Source organism: Sus scrofa, chromosome 15 (genome assembly GCF_000003025.6).
Source record: "Sus scrofa isolate TJ Tabasco breed Duroc chromosome 15, Sscrofa11.1, whole genome shotgun sequence".
In the NCBI taxonomy this organism is placed as follows: domain Eukaryota; kingdom Metazoa; phylum Chordata; class Mammalia; order Artiodactyla; family Suidae; genus Sus; species Sus scrofa.
Genome location: NC_010457.5, coordinates 112,212,780 through 112,236,527, shown reverse-complemented (window position 1 = coordinate 112,236,527; position 23,748 = coordinate 112,212,780). Strand labels below are relative to the sequence as shown.

General features: G+C 36.5%; 1 protein-coding gene across 13 annotated transcripts in view; it reads right to left on the bottom strand.

Moving 5' to 3' along the window:
• MAP2 (microtubule associated protein 2) overlaps nt 1-23,748 on the bottom strand; it is a 306,355-nt gene that overhangs the window by 226,405 nt on the left and 56,202 nt on the right. For all 13 annotated transcript variants that reach the window (XM_021075002.1, XM_021074986.1, XM_021075011.1 and 10 more), the window contains exon 2: nt 360-409. The gene's annotated coding sequence lies outside the window, so the exon portion shown is untranslated. The remainder of the gene's footprint in view (nt 1-359; nt 410-23,748) is intronic.

Genomic DNA, 23,748 nt, shown 5'->3' with positions numbered 1-23,748 from the left:
ACCACAGCTCACGGCAATGCCAGATCTGCAACCCACTGAGTGAGGCCAGGGATCGAACCCTCAACCTCTTTGTTCCTAGTCGGATTCGTCAAATAAATAAATTAAATTTATTTAATCAAAATTCAGCAAGTAAGGCAGTGAAAAATAAATGAAACTTCGTAATCAAAGAAATACTATGAAAACAAATATGTGCAGGAAAATATGTCTGTAAGTGCCCCAAGTCAGAAATGTAACCAGTTCCTCCCAAGTTTCACCTTTCTACCACAACCTGCAATACTTTGACCCGGCTGTCCAAAGCCCCAGGCCACCTCTATTTTATTTCACAGTTTATTCATAATCAATATAAACACACCACCAACCTTAATTCCAGCCAGCAGTCACAAGATACTTTGGATCAGACCAATAAAATCTGAAAGATAAACAGAAAAACATCCCATAAATTAAATCAGTGGAATGACTTGGTCTTTTATTTTACTAAGGAGGAAGGAAATTAAGTTACTTGGATCCTAGCACATAAAATTTACTGGTTACAACACACCCATACCCATTTATAACAAGGGAATTAGGTAGTTAGAAAACTTCAGACTTAGAATTATCTTTTGGATTTCATTTTAAAAACATGTATTAGATGTCCAAATTAGGTCCCATTTTTATTTTCAGCAGTTTCAATTTATTTAATTAGAATAAATTCTTATGCTTATATTCTAAAAGATCAACCCCAATTTTTTTTAACAACTTCTGTACTGAATGTACTACCATTTACCTTGAAAGATGTTTAATTAAAAATAATAAAACTGATGCATTTGGATCTTTAATCTGATTTAACATCCATAAACAGTCTGTAGATTAAAAGTGCGGAATCAACCATCTGTTCACAACAAGAGGCGACAAAAGTCAAGTAAGACAATTCTACTGGCAACCTAGCAATCTTCCCATTATCTTCTTACAGCTGAGTCTTACCACCAAATCATGCTGAGAAACGCACTGTCAAGTATAAGTGACGAGAAAGTAAACCAAAGACAAAAGCAAACCCAAACTGCTTTACCAAAAGTCAGTCAGTCTTTTGGACAATTATTAAAGAAAACAACTTTAAAATGATAGAGTGAGATTCTTGGCTTGTTGTAGGGATCATCCATGGCTAAATCTTCAATTAAAAAAAAAAAAGTTATGTTTTAGAAGTATGTTTGCGATTAACTGGTTGTTAGTCAGAATAGGGTTCCACATGATATTGTTAGAAATAATTTGTGAGACACCTAAGTTAAGTCCAAAAGCTAATTAACCTAAAGTCTTAATTCTTTAAGAAAAAAAAGTCTAAAATAATAGTCATATATTTCAAGATAATGTTAATTAGCTTGACCATAGTAATAATTTCACTGTATACATATGTCAAATCATGTTGTACACTTTATATGTATATATACATATACACATATATATACACACACACAATTTTATTAAATAGTAATATATAGGGAATACTAATAAAAATAGGGTTGAGAATGAAATTCTTGATTTTTAATCTTAAGGGCAGGTGCTAAAGAAAAGTGAACTTTATTATACAAAAATGAAAATTGTACCATACAATTTGGATAAAATTATAAAAATTAAAAAATAAGGATTTGCAGGCATTTTTGAGGGATTTTCATGATTAATGGTGCTAATATGTGCTAATATGTCTACTTCCACTTGAAATATCTGACTTGACTTTGATACAAATATGCTTTTGCTATGGAGCCAACAGTTCCCAAACTGTGTGCCATGGTACCCCAGGTTGTCAGAGTAAATTCAGAGAAAGGCGATATATTTTCCATATATGAAAAAGCGTAGCAATATCCATCAGATGCCACAAAAACTACTACTTGGAGTAGTTCGCAGTTTCAGTATTGGATTATGCTATATTCCTTTCAATGATGCCATAGATTTGCAAAATTGGGGTTTTGATGGTGTTTGTGAAATAAAAGCCAATACCTCATGAAAACCAACATGGAGTCAGAGATGAGGATGACAATATCCAATCTGGCTCTTAGGTGTGAGGGCTGGGCAGTACCCAGAAGGCACACATATTCTATTAGAAACTCTACTGTAAGTTTCTAAGTACAAAATCAAAAGCTTTTTTTTTTTTTTCCAATTCATGTGCATTATTTCTTTCAAAAGGTGACTAAGTTAAGACCTAAATACTTATTATGCTAACTAAATAAAACTATGGGGTACTGCTCCTTTTTGCCTCGCGAGGTGTCATGAAAAAATTACTGAAATATTCAGAATGCCATAAACTGAGAAAGTATGGGACACGCTCTATTAAGCACAGTATTTTTCTTTTATTTCAATTTTGTTCAACAAATTTAGAGAGAAAGCAAGAGAGGTTATTCTTTTAAGAAAAGACCAGGAAAGAGAGAGATTGAAAAGGAGAGGAGAGTTCTCATCGTGGCTCGGCGGAAATGAATCTGACTAGTATCCATGAGGAAGGATGCAGGTTTGATCCCTGGCCTTGATCAGTGGGTTAAGGATCTGGCATTGCCGTGAGCTGTGTTGTAGTTCACAGACATGGCTCAGATCTGGTGTGGCTGTGGCTGTGGTACAGGCAGGCGACTATAGCTCTGATTCGACCCCTACCCCGGGAACTTCCATATGCCGTGGGTGCGGCCCTAAGAAGACAAAGACAAAAACAAAACAGGAGAGGAAGGAGCTCCTGTCGTGGCACAGGGTAAACGAATCTGACTAGGAACCATGAGGTTGGGGGTTTGATCCCTGGCCTTGCTCAGTGCGTTAAACATTGGGATTGCTGCGAGCTGTGGTGCAGGTCACAGACAGGGCTCAGATCTGCGTAGGCCCACAGCTGTAACTCCAATTAGACCCCTAATCTGGGAACCTCCATATGCCGTGGGTGCGGCCCTAAAAAGCAAAAAAAAAAAAAAAAGAAAAGAGGAGAGGAAGAAACATTTCCTAAAATCAAAGGAAAAATACTAGGACAGTGGAAAAGACAGTGGTTCAACACACAAAGTGCCTGTGTGTGCAAGTACATGCACACATGCATGTTCATGTGTGCTACTGGGTTTGCCAGAAGCAGCTCAAACAGTACACATGAACACTAGGGGATGAAAGAGAACAAGGAGTGGGCATGCTGTATATATGTACCTGTTAAAAATGTGGAACATCAGTCATCGTTCCTTAAAAAAAAGTGGTTCCCTAGTTTTCTGGAGTCAAGGAAAGACTACATAGATGCAAACTACAGCATTTGGAGTGGATAAGCAATGAGATCCTGCTGTATAGCACAGGGAACTATATCTCATCACTTGTGATGGAACATGATGGAGGATAATGTGAGAAAAAGAATCTATATATATGTATAACTGGGTCACTTTTTTCGTATAGCAGAAATTGAGAGAACATTGTAAATCAACTATAATAATTTTTTTTAAAAAAGAACCTCATGTTTATTTGTGTGCAGTTTCAAGTCTCACTGTACTGTTTCATCACAACTGCTTCTTGCGAAGAGCTCTTTGGCATACTAGATATCAATTTGATATCTTTACATTCTTTTAAATACATTGGATTTTATTTTTTCTTCGTGTCTTTTCACATACATACTTTCAAAGTAATAACATAATGAAATCTGTGGAGTTTTTCAAAAGTCAGGGTTTATGGTATGTGAACATGGCTGTTTTATGTGTTCCATAATGTGATTTGGAAAGGCCATTCTGACTTGCCCCCATCACTGTTCCACCAACCCATCCCCATCTCCCCCAAGTTTTATTTATTTTCTTCTCAGTATAGCATGCATCAAATACAAATTTTAAGATATTAATGCTATTTCAGTTATGTGAACTTTGTTGTATTTGAACCCATAAGCTTAGCAAGGTGTTCAGCATACAAAAGAGTATCAATAAGTATTTGTTAAATGAATGAAGGTCCTTAATGTTGTACACTTCTGATAGTATCATCAGATTTAAACAGTTAAAAATCCTCCTTTTGGAAGAAATAAGGGGAGAAAAATCCCATTCTTGAGCCACCTGATTTGCACTGAAAATATGTAATGGAACTTTTCTGAGGGAGAAGACGTGTTCATGTTTGACCTGGTGAACTCACACTGTCTAATGATTTTTGTTTGCTTGTTTGCTTTTCTTATCTTAAGGGGAGCACATCCATTTGCAGTGCCTAGAGCAGCTGCTTTGTAAAAAACTCTCTGAATCTTTTTTTTTTCTCCACCCAACCCAGTTAGTGAGCAAATAGGCACAGAATAGTGAAGATTTATGTTGCCCTAAGGCTCAATCCTCACTGTGAACATCTGCCATTTCAAACACAGAGGTCAAGACTTTTTGTGTAGTATTTTGCTAAACAATGCCCTCAGCATAACTCAAATGAAATTCTTTTCAGTAGGATTCAGCATCTGCTTCTAGGCAGCTTAACTTATCAGCATATTAAAAGCATCACTCCTTCATCCTCTAAGTCTCTTTCTCCACACCAAAAAAGGTAGAGAATAATGTCAGAAAATAATCTTGAGAGTTAACTGCTAAAGATTTTTCCCCCTCTTTTCCCAATGAGAAATAAATCTATTACAAATCATTTTGTGATGGTCAGACTGAATTATAAAGCTTCTGTCAAGCTGAAGTATTCCTTTTTTATATCTCGCAAGGAATAAAAATTGAAAATAACAGACATATATTCACTATTAGATTATCAAGGTCAACTGTCAATTGAAAAACCACCTTTGACACTTCCAGTGCTTCTTCCTTCTTAAAGTTACACCAGAGCCTCCATTTATAGAAGCTATGATGCTTGGGTAGTAGAAAAGTTACTGCTTGAGTTTCAATTTACAGAATGGATTACTAGAGTTGCAAATTAAAAAAAAAAAGAATCTATTTAAAAATATATTTAAGTTCTTTTTATTTGTTAATAAATAAATATAACCCTTACATTTTAGAACTATAGAACGGTTTTCTTAAATAAATAGCATTGTTTACTATTTCAAGGATCTAAAGTTCCTTGCCATCAAAGAGCTTACTTAAAATTTAGTGGGATAAGAGGTGGTTATGATAAGTCAAAAGACAAAAGACCATGACCAGAGCAGAATATGCCTGCTGTCACAAAGAAATGCCAACAAAGAGCTGTGGGAAGTGGGTGATCAAAGGAAAAAAATGGAATCCTATTATATAGATAAGGATTCACAGAGGAGGTGCATTATAGTTGGGCCTTGAAGGAGCCAAGGGATTTTGGTAGGTAGAGAAGTTAGAATGGGAATGAGAACAGCTCAGACAATAGACTCAGCAGAAAAAAGTAATGAAAGAAGCAAAGCCCAAGAGGTATTTGGAAAAACATCTGCAGTCCTACCTGGTTGGAGTATATATAATACACAAGAAGAGGAATAATCAGGTGAAAGGCTAGGTTAGGTCTGTATAGGCAGTAATGACCTTGAATGACAATCTGAGGAGGATGTATAATTAAATATTTTAAATTTTGTATGCTAAAGTGAACCACTGAAGGTTTTCTACTCAAGAAGGACATAATTAGCACATTTAAATGGCAACCTTGTCTACACTGGATCAGAGATGAGGAGAGATTAAAGAAGAAGGGTCCATTTAGGTGACTCCTTCACAAGTCCAAATGATGAATAATGAAGTGTCGGCTCCAGAAGAAACAGTGTCAATGAAAAGAAGGAAGAGTGTTCCATCTACAGCATAGGTGAGGGCTTTAGTCTGCTCAGCTGTATAAGACTGAGTGACTTAAAACAATAAAAATGGATTCACACAGTTCTGGAGGCTGGAAGTCTGAGATCAGGATGCCAGCTTAATCAGATTTTGGTAAGAGCCCTCTAACTGACGTGGAGGTAGCCAGCTTCTTGCTCTGCCCTTGCCTGGTCCCTGTCAAATGAGGGCCCCACCTTTGTTAACTTGTTTACCGGTAACATCCGGAAAACCTTATTCTAAACCTGGGTTAGGGCTTCCACATACAGATTTTGAGTTCAGTCCATGGCCCTGTGTAAAACCTACAGGACTTAGGGGTTGGTTGGCTATGAAAGGTATGGGACAGAGAAAAGGAGCCAAGAGAATTCTAAGAGTTTGAGACAAACGGACTCCCAGAAAGATGGTGTCGTTGTTAGAAATGGGCAAGGTTAGAAACTAACCTGAAGGAAGATCAGGTTGCTGTGCAAGAGTAGAGGGTGATGGGCATTTTTAGACAAATTAAGTCTGAGTTTCTGGCAGGATAATCAAGGGAAGATATGCATCAGACAACTAACTTATTTATGGAGGGTACGATTTTATGTGATATGCAAAGGAGTGAAAACACTGAAACAAAACAAGAAAGAATGAACACCACAGTGATGTAATTAGGTTAAAATATATCAATACAGGATCAGAGTATGTGTATTCCAAATCATAGAATTAGGTGTCTAGCCAGCCCGCAGTATTGGATATTGAATCATACTTTGCCTTGACAGACAGGTATAGCATTAATAGAGTTCTGGCTGTATAGAAGCCCATATTGTTGGTAATGCCACATTCTGCCTGCCCAGACTGTGGGGTGCCCTAGGGTTAGTGACCCAGCAAATCCACATTTGTATCTCAAGCACTTAGTGTGGTTATGGCACAAAGTCAGGGGCCTATAAATGCAAAACGAGTCACTCCCCAGAAAAAGAGTCTGAGTCATGAGTCCTCCAACTAATCTCACCTCTAGACTTTACATTATTCTCTCAAAAATCATGCTAGGAAGCAAGGCACTCAGTAGAGCACCCAATGGAACGTTCTGAACATGTACTCTGACCTGCTCACTGTAGCTGCTGCAACAATGCTTGGAAATAGATGTTAAGGCTAACGAGGACCAGTTCCATGCTGGGATTTTGTATCTAATTCATGTATTTACTTCACAACACAGGAAAAAAAATAACCAGGTGATGAGGCAACTAAAAATAAGAATATCTGTTTAAATTGAGTAAGTTTGAAATGTCTCAATTATGAAATTTGTTTTATGAAAACTACAGTACTATTTCTAGCACAAAGACAAGAGTAACAGGAAATAATCTTTCTTTAATATAACCCAGGCATTGTATAAACTATGTCACAAGCATTATTGATTTAATCCTCCTAAGAAGAAATAAAGCAGATACCATTATTATTACCAGGAGGAAACTAAGCTTATAAGGATTAACTACCTAGTACCTATGGATTAAGGTTGCTAATTAGTTGATATTACAGAAATGCTTCATTTACTAAGGCAAAAAAATGACAACTGTAGTCAGAGATAAGGTAAAATATATACATATACTTGGTAATATATGGCCTGTGTGTATATATATATATATATTTTTTTTTTTTTTCAGCTTTTGCTTTTAAGCTAAGACGTTGATGGTTTTTCCTAACTGTGCAACTTCTTAAGATTTCTAGCATAGTCAAACTCAGGCAGAAACAGTAAGGGTAACCATACTTTGGAAATACTATAAGAAAACAAATGACAAAATTCTGAAATAGAAAGAACCCAGACTCCTGGGGTTCTTTCTCTAAGTATTTCTAGCGGACAAAAATTTTGAAAGATGGCAGCATTTATTTTTTAAGAAACTTTGTGCTGACATTACCTCAAAGATCTCTGGCAACAAAACAAAACACCCCTAATACATTTAATATATACTTATCCCAGGTCCTTTCATTTTTCTTTCTTTGTAATTTTTGTATTTTGGATGTTAGGCACATAAATGGATTAAGAAGTTGATCTATTCAAGGTTTATGATAAAAACAGCAGTAAGAAGCATGTTTTATTTGAGAGCTAAAATGTATCGAATAATGCTATATTTACTTTAATGACAAGATAGTACAACTGCATGAACATGGAATCTGCAAAAGCCAATAAGCTTATTTTTTGCAGTATGAAAATCTATCTGCTCACTCAGATCATTAGTCTTTAAAATCCGAGGTTTCCTTTGAAATGGTTTTATAACTAAGTATATGCACCATTAATTTCTTGTTCAAAATCTTTAATGGGATATCTTCTCATTAGTACTGGATTTAAAACCGAGATTTGAAAAAGTATGGGAGATATATACATATATATATGAGGCACTCACTGAGTGGGCAGTATGTACCCTGGGTCTAAAGTCAGGATTTTTTTAAGATTAATGCTACCACCTAGATTTTTTTTTCCCAATCCGGAAAGTATATATTCTCCTAGAACTATCAAGAGGTCATTTTGTCATCTCAGTAAAACTTGAATTTCAAAGGAATGTACAGCTATAGGCAATCCTTAAACAATAAAGTAAATCTGTTCCCCAAAGTTTTAATTTCCTGAAAACTCCAGTAAGGCACTAACAAGCCAAATTGGAGCATTCCACACACTTCTGGACCCACTTCTCTGAGTCAGAAAAAATTTCCTCCAGGGTTAATCCAGGTGCATTTAATTTCTACATATGCTATTGTTATAACCAATTTCCAGCATCATTTAATTAACCTAATAAAAAATTTCAGGAGTTCCCGTCATGGCTCAGTGGTTAACGAATCCGACTAGGAACCATGAGGTTGTGGGTTCTATCCCTGCTCTTGCTCAGTGGGTTAAGGATCCGGTGTTGCTGTGAGCTGTCGTGTAGGTTGCAGATGCAGCTCAGATCCTGCGTTGCTGTGGCCCTGGTGTAGGCCTGGTGGCTACAGCTCCGATTCGACCCCTAGCCTGGGAACCTCCCTATGCCTCGGGAGCGGCCCAAGAAATGGCAAAAAGACAGAAAAAAGAAAAAAAAAAAGAAAAAGAAAAAGAAAAAATTTCAAATCCCCCAAAGAGGTATAAAAGGATCGACTTCAGAATTATTTATTATACAGAATATTTTTGTCAATTTTAATATTCTTGTCACAATACATGTTATATACAAAGGATCCAAAAGTGAGGTCAGAATTTATACATTACAACTGAAAATCCTACGTCTGGAACAAATACAGCTACAACAAAAGTTAGGATTTCCTATAAGTCTAAAAGCGTTCATGTAGAAAACATCTGCTGTTACCACATGTTCAATGTTAAGTAGTTTCTCAGACTCTGTCATCCTTCAACTGTACTAACCAGGGATGAAGGCTTCAAAATTTCCCCAAAGTAACAGTGGACCAAAAAGCATTATAGAAGAATAAAAATAGCTTAAATTAACTGTATATCTTTTTACATATAGGAAGTCCTATTCTTATAATCTGTTAACCAGTCATAAAAAACTATATGGACACATGCTGGTTAAATTCCTAATCTGGTCTACTTAATCCTTAGTATAACTGAAGTAGTGCAACACAGCTGAATGGGATGATTATGGCCTGACTGTGATCCCAGACACAGCTTCATCACCATTCTGTTATAAGAATGTTTTTCCAAGCGAGTGGAGTACACTAAAGTACCTCTGTTGACCTAGATTTTGTTGGCTCTGACTCATTATCCGGCATGACACCTGTTTCCCAATGAAAGGTAATCTCTAGTAATGGGTTATCCTCAACTGTTAGCTTGCCAAAGTGTCAAATGTCATGCAAGAAAGTAAATTACCCAGAGACAAAATAAGACAAATGACCTAATTTTTGATATCCTCATGAATTGAAATGTTTCCAAATAATAACATATTCTTCACTTCTAAACTTTTGACATAAGCGGAAAAAAAAAAAAAAAAAGAAATTACAGAAGGTAGGATCTATAATCTATCCATAATGAACTGTTGAACCCTTCTTGCATGGACTAGGGACAAATCATTTACAACACACCACTGACTGATAAAATTCCTCTTGGTATACACAGCTTCAACCAGTTAACAGAAAGAGAAATAAGTTTTGACAGCAGTCAAGCAACACCAAACACTGTCCCATGTGTCTTCCATGAAGGCAGCCAGCGCTAGCCTGTTCAGCAGGTCACCCTGTCACTTCTTAGAGAACCCACTCGGTGCTTGACAGACCTAGTGCCACAGCAGAGTAACTATCTACACTCTTGAGCATTAGAGAAAGTCAACAAGCCTCTCCCTGTCTGTAATGAGGAACCCAATTACCACCTTCTGTTGTGTGTGTGTCAGGGCTACAGTCATGCTGCACAATCGCTATTGTGTTTCCATCTGCCAGTTTCAGTGAGCTTTGGAAACAGAGCTGGAAGATTTAGGTGCTTTCATACACAGTTTTTTGTTTGTTTTTTTTTTTTAAACTATTGCTAATAGCTGACGAGGATATTCAAATAATTAAAGGGCATTCCTTTCCAGCCAATCCCCAATCAAGAAGGCCAAGTTGCTAAAGGAAGAATAAAAAGCAAAATAAGTATGTCCTGACCTGCAGTAATTCATTCCCAAGCCAATGTATTAAGAAAGATTCAGTGTTAAAGATGCATCAAAGAAACTACCCTGACTTCCTACCGAAATGAATAATACCGACCACATATCAGTAAACATTCCCTGCCGTGAGAAGGCAGCCTGTGTTTCGTACTGCGCTCAGGGCAGGTCAGTTTACTGTTTTAATAGCCAATACAAATGGCACCCGTAAGAGCCACAATCTTTTTTTGTTCCCAAATGCAAACAATTTTTTCTTTATAACATCCTCAGATGGATTAGAGGGTCTAAGGGCTCTTACTCTTATTTTTGAAAAAGAGAATCAAGCTTAAGAAGATTAAAGGAATGTCCTAAGGTCATCTGAATGGTCACAAACACGCTCAGGTCTAAAACCAAGTTTCCTGATGGGATGATAACCTGGGTAAAGCTAAGGAAACTGGCGGAAAAGTTTACATAATCAATCTTCTGGAATGGCTCTGAGGTCTCTACGGAAAACTCTCCCAGCTGTCACCCACCTTTTCAGGATCCATGCATTCTATTTAATCTTCTCCATGAGGAAAGGATGATTAAAAGTAAATAGGATGTGCTATCTTCAGGCAAAACACACTAATGTGACTCGAAAATTTTTCAAATGATTACTACAAACTCTGGCATCGTCATAAGGCAAATCGAGCAGTGAATTACGACATTTTGGCCTCAACTTTCAAAGTGCATTTTTTTTCTCATATATAAACAAGAACAAAAATAGGTATAATGTACTAACAAAATATAGTGATTTCAACAACAAAGAACAACTATTTTTTTTCATCAAAGGGTAAATGTGCCATTGAATCTTGGTACCAGTACTAGTTAAAAAATCAACATTAAAACAATGTGCACTTTGCAATGCTAGGATTTTTTCTTTTAGATTTGCCTCACTTTTATGTATTTGCAAGGTTTTTTTTTAATGAACATACATTAATTATATCTAGCCATAAGAATATAAGCAAAGACAATTTTTATAAAATATTTTTCTGTTGTTATAGTGCAAATGTCTTACATTAAGAAAAATATTCTAAAAACAGAATTTCAGATTGTTTACAGCATTAGCATAATATCAATAATTTAGATTTAACAAAGTCTTAAGGACATCTTAAATTTTTTTTTGTATTTTTAGGGCTGAACCCACGGCATATGGAAATTCCCAGGCTAGGGGTCGAATCTGAGCTGTAGCTTCCAGCCTATGCCACAGCCACAGTCATGCCAAATCTGAGCTATGTCTGTGACCTACACCGCAGCTCATGAAAACACTGGATCCTTAACCACTGAGTGAGGCCAGGGATCAAACCTGCATCTTCATGGTTACTAGTCAGATTTGTTTCTGCTGAGCCACAGTGGGAACCCTTAAAGACTTTATTTCTAAATCATTGTTCTTTTAACATGCAACTTTGCACTTCTGTTTCTAAGTTCTAAAATAAGGATAGTAAAATCCACTCCTACTTAATTGAGAGGGCAAATATAACAATAAGAAGATAAAAACTGTAGAAATAGCAAGATAATCACAACTTGTTTCAGGTGGTAATATTTCCTTAAAAACAGGCTATGATTCTGAAAAGGCAGATAGTTCCATTTTAATCAAACTACCATCATGCAGTATATTAGCACTCAAATTTTATTACTACAAATACTTTTGAATCTTCTAGAAACAAACAAAAAATTCAAGGTAGCTGGTATGATAGAAAGAGCCCAGGCTTTTAGCTTGAATCCTACAATTTTCTTAGAAGTTAGTGTTTAAGTATGTTTGAGCCTCAGCTTCCTCATTTTTAGAATGGGGGTAATAATACCTATTTCCCAGAGTTCCGTGGGGATTAAGGAGATAATGTATGTTCAGAGCTTATCAGAAGTTTTAGCACATATAGAGGCTCCATAAATGAATTTTCTTCATTCTATAATACACTTGTGCAAAATGCTTGCATCTTGTGACTGGTACTTATCCTCACTAAAATATATTAACCTGAACACATATTGCCACATATGTCAAATGACAAAGAGTTGACCTAGTTTCCTGTAAGGCTGACTCTGATGGGCGAAAATGTACCAACACTGAAGTCAATGAAGTGGACAATGGATTTCTGATGGTGCCATTAATGATTTTACTTAATATAAGCCTTAACTACCCATGATTGTTATCTTTTTTTCATCAGCATAAATTTACACATTCACTTACACAAATATTCTATACACTTACACTGCAGGATTGGCTATTATGTGATTTAAGAGATACAGGGCACACACAGCACTCCACCACCAAGGAGTTACAATTTAGTAAGAACTAAGACACATGATCAATCTTTACACTGGAACTAAATTATTAAGTATGAATAGGTGGGGTATGAACACTAATTCCACTACCTGTTTTTGAGATTTTGGTAAAATCACTTAACCTCAGCTTTTCCTATGTGTGTTCCCTTGTAAGGTTTATTTATATACACAGAATACATTATTTTGGAAAAAAAAAAAAAAACAGGATTCTTACATACTTAAGTAACTCAGAAGAAAAGCTGTAACATCATAACTTTATAGGAATAAGAAGGTCAAACAAGCCAACTGTCCTTTATTTATATTATATTGTGGGCTAATACGTGCTTTATTAAAGAAGAGGATAGTTTTAGAACTGAAACATCCAAATTCTATGTCTGAATAAAAATCTACCATCATACTTCCCTTTGTCTTAGAAACCTAAAGACAACCTGGCTTTGTAGTTAATTAAGGGCTGGAAGTCACGGATTTTCATGTATATGTTAATACAACACCTCCCCTTCCTTCTTCTGGAGTTGAATCACCTCTTTTAGGGGAACCCATTTTATATGCTTTAGATGGGGCTGACAACACACAATCCAACCCCACCCCAGCCTCAGCCATGAGAAAATAAAGGTCAATCCTTCATGGACTCCATTCTCTGGATACACTGACCGGTTGAGAGCTGGGAATTTAGGACAAACTAAGCTAGGGTGGACACTGTGATGCACTGCAAAAGACTTAGGTCCCAGATGCGGGAAATGTCTTCAGTAAAGGATGCTCAGTGTTGGGTCCTTTTAGATTTCCTCTCTTTCCTTGGGTGACACACATCCAGTGATGGAGCCACTGAAGGATGTAAAGACCCATCCGTCTTCATTTAATGGGAGGCACCTCTGCAAGGTATTCTCACGGCGGGAGACTGTCACTGGACTGGCATAGCAACTCAACTTCCTCTGCCCAGGAAGTTTCCCTCTTCCACGGGCATTATCCCAGCAAACACTCTGTAGGCTAAATTCTGTCTCAGGGTCATACTCACAGAAACCCAATCTGTGACACAAGCCAAAGGGAATCTTCCTGGACAGAGAATGCTGCAGGCAAGACCGTTTCTTTTCCACTGGGTTAACTGTATGTTACAATCACGTCAGCCTGAAGCTACTGTTATCTGTCTTTCTACCATGGACAGAAAGTTTCAGGATGAACCCAGGGTTTCAAGATAAAGCAGAGCAAGGGCACTGGAGAAGGAAAGAGGAGGAGGCAGAGAGGGAGGAAGAGAGAGAAGAAGAGGGAGAGGGAGAGAATACAAGTGAGAGCAAAAGTAAGGACAAGACTGATGCAATGATTTCATTGGGAAGCCTGGATCCTGCCTCTCCTGTACCAGGAGAACATCTAGATATTGTTATTCAAACTCAGTTGTTTCCTATTTATATGTGAAAGAAAATGATTAATATGGGTAAATTATTATATAAAATCTTATATTTAATTTCAAATGTTTGGCCTGATACATAAAGCAGAGTCATGTTTGGCCAATGCCTGCCAATGGACTATAATAGAAAGTCAGTTAAAAAAAAAAAAAAAAAGCTTCAGATCATCTCAATTGCTAGTTACTTTGTAAAGCAAAAAAAAAAAAAAAAAAAAATGTGATTCCAACAAATTAAGCAACACTAGCTTGTAATCATATTTGAATGTTTTGCCAGGTATCCATAAACTCAGCCTGCAAATTCAACACTATTCAAAAGTAAGTGTATAGGAACAAAAGGTATACAATACTGTTCCCGGTGTAAACTAGAATCTGGTAATTTACTCCCAAATGCAATAAAATATTCTAGTTAATAAAGCCAATTAGTTATATTACTAAGTGGAGTCTACTAATCTAGAAGACTGCATTATTATATTCTAAAGTTTCTTCTAAGGAAGTCTTTCATCTTTGCTTTCCCTTTGATACAGTGATTACCTACTGATTTTAAGTTTTAATTAACTACTCTTAGTCAATGTGCATACTTCACTAAAAGCCTATTACCTATGTCAGTGTGTACATTGCTAAGTAAGGAATGGTGACGAAAACTGTGGAAAATGTCAAATGCAGCTTCCATTGTCGCGCTTACTTAAATTTATATGACTTATTCAAGTAACACAGAGGAAACAGCAGCAGTAATAAAAAAATTCATAGGTTCAAAGTTCCCTTTGTGGTGCTGCAGAAACGAATCTGACTAGGAACCATGAGGTTGTGAGTTTGATCCCTGGCCTCTCTCATTGCGTTAAGGCTCCAGCATTGCTGTGGCTGTGATGTAGGTCAGTAGCTGTAGCTCCGATTCGATTCCTATTCTGGGAACTTCCATATGCCGAGGGTGTGGCCCTAAAAAAAATTTTTTTTAAATTCATTGGTTTGATCACAAAAAATCATTTGGGCTTCCTACTAGTAACTAATTTTACATTTTACATTATACATTACACATAAATACATTTATTTTGATGTATAAAAAGGGTGGAATATTCAATGACTACACCTTCTGAGGATCACACCAGCTAAAGCTGCAAGAAGTTATAATTGACAAACTTCCTTTAAGATTTAATTAACAAACCTTAACAATTTATTTGGCTGAATTATTTTTCTTTTTTTGTGATGGAACATTGAAAACTAACACTGTTTTATATAGCACAAAGTTATGCTATTTTCCATCGCAAGCTAGAAATCAGATATACTGCATTTAATTTCCAGAATCTCTGATTTTTTCTGTAATTTGTTGTCTCCAAGCTCATATTACTCATTCATGTATCATGCCCTTGGCTCAGAGAACTCTGAAATCAGCATTGTCACTTTAAGAGATAGGAAATAACAGGCAAATTTAACTACCATGGCATTTGAGCATCAGATTTTTGTTTTTCCTTTTAGGGCCTCACCCATGACATATGGAAGCCCAGGATAGGGGTCGAGTCAGAGCTGCAGCTGTTGGCTACACCACAGCCACAGCGGGATGCGAGCTGCTTCTGTGACCTACACTACAGCTCCTGGGTAAGCCAGATCCTTAACCCACTGAGCGAGGCCGGGGATCAAACTCAACATCCTCATGGATACTAGTTGGGTTCATTACCACTGAGCCACAACGGGAACTCCAAGCATCAAATTTTTAAGCCATTTCTTTGAGTGTCTAGTCCTAAACAATCGATCAAATATTGTCTTTATTGACATAGTTCCTATACATTAAGCAAATCATAACATGTTTAAAATATAATTATATTGACCATGCAGTTTTATATAAATTACTTGTAATGTTAATAACAGTATTTCAGCAGATTGCTATGGCAATTTCAATGAAAACTTACAGAATTCCATCTTTTGTTAATTCTAATTAAATACAGAACCTTATAACATGGAAAGATACGTGTACTTTGCAAAACTACTTCAGGGAAAATAATCACTTGCTTTTGTGATTTGGAAATAAATCAGCATATGCTAGAACATCAGAAATTAACATTCATTTTATTCATTATCCAGAACACTTTGTTAATTCTCTCAGTAAATAAAACTGCTTAAGTGAAGACAAGTCACTAAAACCGTGAGACTGAGTAAATACTAGATACTTCTTTACAAAGTTGTCTCAAACCCTGCAAAAGTCTATTCACCTCATTGAATTTCCTATCCAGTTTCAATGAGGATGTCTAGTGAAATATGGGCAACTCCTTCAAATTTAAGACAAATATCAATTTTAAAAATGTATATTTAGATCATTGGATCTGGAGAAGAAATGGGAGACATATCAGCAAAATAAAAATGTAGAACCTTATAGTGATTTGAAGGTACCAATTGAAAGTAGGTATTTTAATAATGTATGATAAATAGCAACAGAAACTAAATTATTTACATGTGCTTGCCTGATGTACATTGGAAAGTGGACTGTGCAGCAAGAGAGTCAAAGTAGCTGTGATGTGCTGGGTGTCCACAAAACAACTGTTTCTTAACTGTTCGTATTTCAGGATCTTCTCAAGTGAGGTTTAATAAGCTGTATTTCAAATATTCAGAAACGTTTTGAGGATGTGGCAGCACTAAATATTTGCCTTTAGTTAGCTAAGTATGTTAATACTAAGTATGAGTATTCTATGCTGAGCATTAACATATATTGGTTTGCATGGTCCTTTTAATAAACTTCAGAAGTAGATAATATTATGGTCACACGCCCCCCCTTTTCTTTTTTTTTTTTTGCTTTTTAGGGCCACACCCATGGCATATGGAAGTTCCCAGGCTAGGGGTTGAAGTGGAGCTGCAGCTGCCAGCCTACACCACAGCCGCAGCAATACGGATCAGAACCGTGTCTTTGACCTACACCACAGTGGCAACACCAGATTCCCCCCATCCACTGAGCAAGGCCAGGGATTGAACCCACATCCTCGTGGATACTAGTTGGGTTTGTAACCCACTAAGCCACAACGGGAACTCCCAGGTCACCCCTGTTTTAAAGATAAGGATATTAAACATTAAAGGTCATACGTAAGAGGCATGATTAGGATTTGAATCTGTGCTGCTTGATGTCAGAAGCCAGGCTCCTAACCACTGTAACTGATGTCTTTCCCTTACACGTAACTATAGCCATAATGACCTGTTCATTACAATTTTTTATTTGCTTTTTCTTTTCTTCTCTCCACACCTCCCGATCTAAACCAGGCTCTACAAAACTGTGACCTGAGAGATATTTTCCTAGTATAATAGAATTAGAGTAATCTAGCAATATTTTAATGTCAGAACTGTCAGAGTGGAGGGAGAGAAGGAGAAAAAGGTGAGGGGAAGAGATGGAGACATAGAGACAGAGAGAGACTTAAATATTCATTTAAAATCCACTTTGTTTTGGTGGGTTTTTTGTTTTTTGTTTGTTTGGCGGTGTCTGCAGCATATAATTTCTGGGGCCAGGAACTGAACCTGCTTGCCACAGCAGCCACCCATGCCACAGCAGTAACAATGCTGGATCCTTAACCTGCTGAGCCACCAGGGAACTCCTAAAATATACTTTCCTTTGGATAAATAATAACCTAATTCTATCCTCCTCCCCACTAAGTATAATTACAAAGGGTTTAAGGCATAGTAAGTAAGTTCACCTGTATGTAGCTAAACCAACAGAAAGGGAAAAAAAGAAAACAAAACTTGTGTTTTCCCTTTTTTGGTTCTTATTTTTAAATTGATTTTTAAAAGACAGAGCCATACTTATTTTACGTATTAACAATTTGGTTTCTTCATATTTATTTGTTCTGGTTATCTTTTTTTTTTTTTTTTTAAAGACCCTTTATTTTGAAATGTTTCAAGCCTCACAAGAAGGTGCACACTTGGTCCAGGTCATTGTGTATACCTCACCCAGTGTCCCCCAACACCGTCATTCATTTTTCTGTATGAGAAAAAGTGAATGGATCCTTTTCTTTGTGTTCAAAGCTACCACCTGAAAAGCAGAGACAATACCACGTGTGCAGGAAGCATGCCCCTTGCCTGCAACGTGGCTTCACTGCAGACTCTTGTAGAAGCGGAGCAGACATAGTCAAACCTGGCTATGAGTGTGAACCCTGCTGGCAACCTGCCCTTGCTCAGGATAGTCTTCATCATGGATGCCAACGAGACTCGGCTTCATTCAAAAAGAAAAATAGCTCAGCCCATCCTTGCGGTGAAGTTTGTAAACACTTAACCGAATTCAATTAAGACAGGAAAAAGGATTTGCCTTAGTACACACAGAATGAAAAAAAATCTTTGCTTTTATTTTTTCCTCCTAAGAGCTCACTTTTCTCAAATGAGGAAAGACATGTTGTTTGGTATACAAGAAAAATGAATTGTAAAAAAGAAAACTTAAAAGGCTTTGTATCAAGACTGATTATATTCAAGAGCAATATTTAGGTGATGGGTTAAGAGAGCAGCTGGCACAATTAAGGCCTGGATGTGCGGCCTGTGGTTGAAAAGAAACCGAAGAGCATTTAATCATATGGACGTTGTGTAGTTTTCAAGAAATAAAGCCTCCAATGTTGCTTTTCCCAGACGAAGGTTAGGAAAAAGCTCTGAGACTGTTTTTATTACAACGGGCTCTCTGCCCAGTTTTAATCACCATTAGGGAAACGGGGCTTTGACCAGAATAGTACGTTTCACTTTCAAGATAGTTAGTGGTAAGCAGTGATGTATTTCCTAAATTATGGCCTGAATTATAGCAGAATAAAAAAAAATTGTGGGAAGGACTGCTACAGGTTTGGCTATTTTACCTCCTTCTTAGATACACCCCCTTCCTCAGCACCTGTTTACTGAGATGCTGCAATGGATATTTCTAACTCACTGCTATCTCTTTTGGATGAACATAAACTCCAAAATTAGGAGCTACAATTGGGACCTTGGAGAAGGCCTCAGTTTAAAATTCATAACTATTTTTAAAGGCTTTTTTAAATGTTTGTTTCTTCCAGAGGCTTCTTCCTCTGCCTTAGAAGATAAAGAACTTGTTTTTCAGAATGAGAAGTTCTCACTATAATAAAATATGTTAAATATAAAAGGACAAAATTATTTTACTGTTGAAAGTGTCTTCTACTCTGAGGGAGAGAAACAGAAAGTTTGATAAAAACACAGCATGTACTAATGGACTGCTCATTTATTCTCTATTAGTTCTCCCAGAGACCCTTCACAGAAGGCTCTAGAATTCTACACTGTGACCTACCCTATTCATCTCTCTAGTTATAATTATGATATATGTATCTCAATACAAATTGAGATAACTATGTAGCATTAAAGTATAAAATTATTAAAAAACCAGAAGAATGCATAGACAGAAAGATACTTTCGAATTAATACATAGAAGCTAAGAACTATAGTCCAAAAAAAGTTTTTTGAATGCATACATATAAAACCAGAAAGATGGTTATTCCCATTTGAACCCAGCAATACTGATTTGATGTCTAAGTTGTACTTCACTATCTGACGATTTCTGGTTATAAGTTTGTAAGGCTTTTCCTATCATATATATCCTTGGTTAAAATAAGAATATATCTATTAAGCATTTATTGCTGAATAAAAGTTATATTTTGCCTTAATGTTACACATGATTGTGCTCTCAGGACAACTGCACTGAAGTGGAAATGAAAGAAATATTTGGCTTTTCAGTTGAGTTGAATACAGTGGTTTAAATAAAAAGGATACGAATAAAATCCACCCATAATTTATATCTTTTTGAAGTAAATAAATAAAACACGAAATCTTACAAATATATATTTTTAAGAGTAGACTAATAGGTGGTCTTATACTCACCGACCTGTAATTTATCTATGATATGAGTATGCGTATAAATACACAGTAGGGTGTTATCTCTTTTAGGAAAAACTTCATGATATAAGCAAATTGCTTCACTATGCTAGACTGTACTTAAGGATATATAAGTCAATTTTTCAGTGTGTTGAACCAAGAAAAGGAATAGAGCTAAAACTCACACCTCTCCATACACATAGAGAACTAGTAGGTAGAGAAAATATGCTTTCAACTCAAGAAAGGATAACATAGTGAAAAGCCATTACTTGCAAAAGTGTATCTTTTAAATTATATTTGAAATTATCCTGGTTAGGAGGGAAAGGATAAATCACAGCTAAATGGTATTCAGAAAAGCTATTGTTTGGGAGTTCCCTTCATGGCTCAGCAGTTAATGAACCCGACTAGGATCCATGAGGATGCAGGTTTGATCCCTGGCCTCGATCAATGGGTTAAGGATCTGGCGTTGCTGTGAGCTGTGGTGTAGGTCGCAGATGTGGCTTGGATCTGGCATTGCTGTGGCTACAGTATAGGCCGGTGGCTACAGCTCTGATTAGACCCCTAGCCTGGAAACCTCCATATGCCACAGGTGAGCAAAAGCAAAAACAAAAACAAAAAAGGCTATTTTTTGAGTTAAGAAAATGATCTGTACTCTCATTGTTCCTATTTACAGGTTTTAAGAATATGGGTGCACATAAGCTTGAAGTAACAATTTCCATGTATTTTACTCACTGGGTACTAAAATATTAATTTTACTTATCTGAAAATCACTTATTTCAAACTGCAAGCAGCACCCCTTTGTTCTATTATTTTGTGACTTAGTGAAGTTGCTACTGTTATTTTATGTGCACATTTAATTTTTGTAATAATATATATTTTGTAATAAAAATATAATATATGTAACATACAAAATTTATATCATTTCTATAAAATATATACAGTTTCCCTTTCTCTCTTTTGCATAATAATACTGATCTCCAAATGAGGGAATGCTGAATATAATGGGAAATGATTTGTCAGAAACCAATATTGAGCAACGTTTTCCTTTAGATTATGTATTGTTTCTTTTTTTTTTTTCTTTTTTTGTCATTTGTCTTTTTTTTTAGGGCTGCACCCATGGCATATGGAAGTGCCCAGGCTAGAGGTTGAATCGGAGCTGTAGCTGCCAGCCAACCCCAGAGCCACAGCAACACTAGATCCAAGCCACATCTGCGACCTACACCACAGCTCACGGCAACTCTGGATCCTTAACCCACTGAGCGAGGTGGGGATAGAACCCACAACCTCATGGTTCTTAGTCAGATTCATTTCCGCTGTGCCAAGACGGGAACTCCTACGTATTGTTTCTGAATGTAATAATCATTCACTGATTACTTTAAAAGCTATATAATTGCCTTTCTACCATCATATAAATTATATGAAGGACTCATAATTTTCCTTCTGGCTAAGAAAAAATACCCAGCTAATAAAACATATGCACTAAAGCCACTGTCTTTAGGCACTGACCACATCTGGCTCCAGTGAATTGCAATGACTTCCTAAAATTTAGATCAAAGTTAAGTACATCTGAAAAGATCAAAAAATCAGCTGTAACCAAAATTGCCCTGGTTAATGCCCATATCTCAAGCTCTCTTTGGGTTAACCACTATAGGGTGCATTTAAGGTAATGAATACTCATTTCTAAATTTGAACCCTGGATTGGTTCAATGTCAGAAAACACCATAAATCAGGTTTGTGAAATGTGAATAAAGAACCAGGAGGTAGATGCAAACTATTGCCTTTGGAATGGATTAGCAATGAGATCCTGCTGTGTAGCACTGGGAACTATGTCCAGTCACTTATGATGGAGTATGTGAGAAAAAAGAATGTGTACATATGTGTAACTGAGTCATCATGCTGTACAATAGAAAAAAAAAATTGTGTTGGGGAAATAACAATTAAAAAATAAATAAAATTAAGGAAAAAAAAAAAGAACCAGGAGGTGGACCCTCAACTGGTGAAACCAAAGAGAACAGCAATGCAAGGATTGCATGGGGTAAAAGAAAAATACAGTAAGCTGGATATATTAATATTTTCCACTAGTGAAATCTTAAGATGAAATATGCAATACTATTTTTAAAAATAAATGCTATAAAATTCCAGGGTATAAATATATGTTCAGTCATTGTTTGACAAGGCGCTTTTATGAGAATATGCTGTATTTTAATTTTATTCTCCAATATGTTCTAATTTATTAGCTGCTTCATACCTAAGTTTTTTATTAAATATGTCATAAACTAGTCTCACACACTTTAGAGGGCTCTACTAAGAATTCTTGTAACCTTTACTTTATAGGCCAAAACCATCTAGAGAGTACACAACTATACATCTCTATTGTATCTCAAATCTATTTCTATTCCCAAGCACAAAATTCAAAATTAAAATTCAGACATTGCAGACTGATAAATCATGCTGTAAATCTGTACAGAACCCTTGGTGAAAGTATTTTTGATTAATGCAAAACCCTCAGATATCTATGTTACTTCTACCTCCTAGGCCCTGCCGTAGCCTCTTCACCCTCAAGTCCTCAGCTCTGTAACAAACGGATTTTCATTAACTATTTAATCCACATAAAAATACTCAGAAAAAATGAAGGGAACAAATAATTTCTACTTGTAAATAAATCTTCTAAAATGTCACTGAATAGAAAGCTATAGATTAGTTTTTGATCATTTATTTTCTTATTAAAGAATAACGACTGAGCACCAGAGCTTGCCCATCACTTTGTAAGTTTCACAGAGTTCAGAAAACAGTTCCAGTGATATTAAGTGGTGGAAACAGACCAGATCAAACACACCACTGCACTAGGTGGCAAGTTCAATAATGTCTGAGGTGGGGATAATGTTCTATGGCCTCAAGAAGGGTCTGACCTGAGGTAGACCAGAAACCAGATAGCAGTACCCTGGTCCTGGAACTCAGATTGCAATCCTAGCCATCCAAGGTCTCAGTCTGATATGGAGAGTATCAGAAGAATGCAAAAACAATAAACATATACATAAACATCACCTGGAACTACTATATATTGCTTGACAATTGCCACTCCATTAATTTTCTTTTCCATAAAACAAGACTAGACGAGAACATTTCTAACTCCCTTCTAACGCAATGCTAGGATTCTACTGAAGAATATAACTACTTAATAGAAATTTACAGTTGTCTGTTCTTAGATGCAAAACAATGACAAAGCAATTTCAGTGACAGCAATTTTCAAATTACTCAAAAGAAAGTTATTCATTCATTTTTGTATTACACAATACTCTGCTTTTATTCCTCCTCCCTCAAACCCATTTTAGGGGGCAAGCAGTCATTAGTAATTAGTGTTTAACTTCTCTTTCATCACAAAGAGGCGTTTGAAGGTTGATGCCTCTGTCAGTAATTTGATGGATTTTGCTTTCAGTCCTTTGGGAAATGTGTGGACAAAAGCTTTTGCTTCCCCAGAGTCACCTAGCCCTGAGCTTTAAGAGGGTCACTTTACAAGTTTGACAAAACTCAGGGCTGGCTCCTTCCACCAGGATTCTGGCTAAAACAAAGCAAAAGGCTGACTGCATTTTTCAGCTTGCTGCGCTATACCTGCAGTCATCCTAAGGGACCCATTTTCTCCTTAATAAACTTAGTGGCCAGCTTAAATCCCTGGCTAACGGCCCAGACACACATTTGCTCTGAGAGTATCAGCAGTAATATCCCAGAGGCGCTTCAAATGAAAATTAAAAATCAATAGCTACATAATATGTATTTGCCTGCTTCTCATAACATATCTAGTCTATTAACCCTAATGGAAAATCTTTACAATGAAGTGGAGGGAAGGGGGCAAACAGCAGTGCAGTTGACTTTGAAACCTTTTAACCATAACATTTGACATTCCTCTTCAGTGTAGCAATGTCAATGAACTATCTCATTTGCATGACCTTCTGTCAGGACTTTTTAAAGCCAGAAA